The 3,518-nt window shown below is 39.1% G+C and overlaps 1 pseudogene; it reads right to left on the reverse strand.

The window, feature by feature from the left end:
• Positions 1-432: 432 nt before the first annotated feature.
• Positions 433-2,434, reverse strand: LOC118857919 (annotated as a pseudogene).
• Between the last annotated feature and the right edge of the window lie 1,084 nt (positions 2,435-3,518).

Genomic DNA, 3,518 nt, shown 5'->3' on the forward strand with positions numbered 1-3,518 from the left:
GGTATGCCAAACTAATATAATAAAAATGGCAAATCTACCTAAATTAATAGAGTGATGGATCAGTGGAACAGATTAGGTACACAAGTGCATAAAACACAATAGCAAATTATTATAGTAATCTACTATTTGATAAATCCAAAGATTCCAGCTTCTGGCATAAGAACTCACTATCTGACAAAAACTGCTGGGAAAACTGGAAAATAGTATGGCAGAAACTAGGTATAGACGACCATCTCATATCATATGCCTATATAGGTCAAAATGGGTACATGATTTAGGCATAAAAGGTGATACTATAAGCAAATCAAGAGAGCAAGGAATAGATTACCTGTCAGTCTATGGAGAAGGGAAGAATTTATGACCAAAAAGAGATACAAAACATTATGAAGTGTAAAATGCAAATTTTTCTTTTATTTCAAGTAAGGAAATACTTTATTTTTGGGTGGTAGTAAAAGATACAAAAGATGGATAGGCCAGATGAACTTGTTTGCTGGATGTCTTCCAGAATTCCTCACTTTCTTCTTTGCCCTTTATATAGTCTGTGCCTACTTCCTCATAATCCTCCAGGGCAGCCAAATCTTCTGGGTCCTCAGATAATTCTCATACCAGTACACAAATGCTTGACTGGTGTATGTAAGGTTGAACTTGTGATCTAGATTGGCCCACGCTTCAGCAATGTCTGTTGTGTTACTAAGCATGCATACTGCTCACTGCATGTTAGCCAGGTCTCCACTGGGTACCATTCTTGGGGGTTGCAAATTGATACCATTCTTGAAGCCAGCGGGACATGAGTTCTATTGGTCTTGATTGTGGCAATGGCAGCATTGACATCTTTGTGTACCACATCACCTCTGTACAGCATGCAACAAGTCAAATACTTGCCATGATGTGGGTCATACTTTACCATGTGATTGGAGGGATCAGAGATTGCCTTGGAGATCTCTGCTACAGAATGCTGCTCATGATAGGCCTTTTCATCAAAGACAATGGGCAAGTAGGCGATGGGGGGAAGTGGATTTGAGGATAAGGCACCAAGTTGGTCTGGAAATCTGTAAGGTCTACATTGAGAGCACCATCAAAGACACAGGGAGGCTTTGACTGAGGAAACAATCGGGCCAATTGTAACAGTAAGGCAAAAATAACAATGTAGAGGATAATTGTCAAAATGGCGGTGTAGTTCCATATCTCAAAGTATATGATACTCTCCACATAGAAGGTAGAAGAAGTAAACCATTTATTCAGACACAAGAGAACCATATCCCACAAGCCACTTATCCATTCTATCACAGCAGTAAAACATTCCACACACAATATAACAACCTGGAGGCTCACCATCCCTAAACCTCTCCAACCCCCTGCTGGGGTCTTCACCAAAACAAACTCACAATATAGCAAAGTCAGCCTGTTCAGTTCTAACAATCACAAGGGCAGCCATTAGCAGCCATTAGGAACCATAACTGCTCTCTCTCTCTGCATTTCCTGTGATATAACTTCTTTTTCTTGTCATTGGAAGCTCTTCTCACCACATGTGACTTAGGCTTCCTGTAACATAAACACACCACACGGCCTATTAATGGGTGAGAAAGATCTTCAAATCTAATTGCTACTATACCAATGAATTGGTTGAGGTTGGTGTGTGTAAGGTGCTCAATGTCCAGGTTCTAGTGGCAGATGTCATAGATTCCTTCATTGTCCACCATAAACACATAGTCTGAGCACTCCAGTGTGGTGTGAATGGTTAGGATGGGGTTATGGGGCTCTACTACAATTGTAGATACCTACAGGGCTGGATAGATGGCAAACTCCAGTTTGAACTTCTTGCCATAGTCAACAGAGAGCCTCAGTCAATCAGCAGAAAGGTGAAACCTGAACCTGTGCCACATCCAAAGCTGTGAAATATCAGCAATCCCTGTAACCCATGCATTGGTACAACAGTTTTTGGATACTCTCCAATATAAGATCAGTTATTTCCTTCCCAACAGTATAATGACCCTGAGCATAATTATTACCAGGATACTCCTTGCCATAGATCAGTTGCTCAAGATGGAATGGCTGTTTATAGATACTCACTTCACTGAGCATCAGTTCATGTAAATCTTTCCAGGTTTTTCTGAATTCTGCCTGCTCATCATTTCTTATAGGACAATTGTATTCCATTATATTCATACCACTTGTTCAAACATGCCTCAATTGATGGGTATTCCCTCAATTTCTAAATCTTTGCTCCCACAAAAAGAACTGCTATAAATATTTTTGTTCATATAGGATTCAAGTCTACAAAGACTGTTCTGGGGACATGTTTGCCAGCTCTAGACTCCCTGAAGAAGGTACTGAAGAAGTCATCACCACCCCCTAAAGTCTTATTACTGGAGATGGTACCATTAGGTTGGATATCATGCTCTAAGCAATATGTTTCCCAGCAGGCATTGCCCATCTCCAGCCTAGCTATCATGGATAGAAACACCCTCATTCATGGTTGCTCTGATGTGTGAAGATGGGAGGGCACTGTTGACTGCAGACAGGTCTCTTCCAACACAGCAAATCACAAAATAGATAATTTTGATTATGTTAAATTAAAAAGGGTTTAAACAAACAAAACCAATGCAACCTAGATTAGAAGGAAAGCAGAAAGATGGAAAACAATTTTAGAGCAATGTTTCTGATAAAGGGCTTATTTCTCAAGTATATGGATAGCTGAGTCAAGTTTGTAAGAATACAAATTAGTCCCCAATTGATAAATGGTCAAAGGACATGAACAGGCCATTTTCAGATGAAGAAATTAAAGCTATCTATACTCATATAAAAATGCTCTGAATCATCATTGATTAGAGAAATACAAATTAAAAAAACTCTGAGGTATCACCTCACATCTATCAGACCAGCTGATATAACAGAAAAGGAAAATAATGAATGTTTGAGATAATGTGGGAAAATTGGGAAACTAATGCATTGTTGGTGGGGTTGTGAATGGATACAATGATTTTGGAGAGCAACTTGGAACTATGCCCAAAGTGCAAACTGTGCATACCCTTTGATCCAGCAATACCACAACTAGGTCTGCATCCCAAAGGAATCATAAAAAAGGGAAAAGGACCTACATGCACAAAAATATTTATAGCAGCTCTTTTTGTGGCGGTAAAGAATTGGAAATTGAGGGGATGCCCACCAATTGGGGAATAGCTGAATAAGTTGTGGTGTATGAATGTAATAGATACTATTGTGCTATCAGAAATGATGAGCAGGCAGAATTCAGAAAAACCTGGGAAGACTTACGTGAACTGATGCTGAGTGAAGTGAGCAGAACCAGGAGAACATTGTACATGGTAACAGTGACAGTAACATTGTGCAATGATCAACTATGATTCACTTAGCTCTACTCAGAAATACAATGATATAAGACAATTCCAAAAGACCCATTATGGAAAAATGTTATCCATATCCAGAGAAATAACTATGGAGTCTGAATGCAGATTGAAGAAAACTGTTTTCCTTTTTTTTTTTTTTTTGTTTCTTGTCTT

This window comes from Trichosurus vulpecula, chromosome 7, assembly GCF_011100635.1.
Source record: "Trichosurus vulpecula isolate mTriVul1 chromosome 7, mTriVul1.pri, whole genome shotgun sequence".
NCBI classification, from domain to species: Eukaryota; Metazoa; Chordata; class Mammalia; order Diprotodontia; family Phalangeridae; genus Trichosurus; species Trichosurus vulpecula.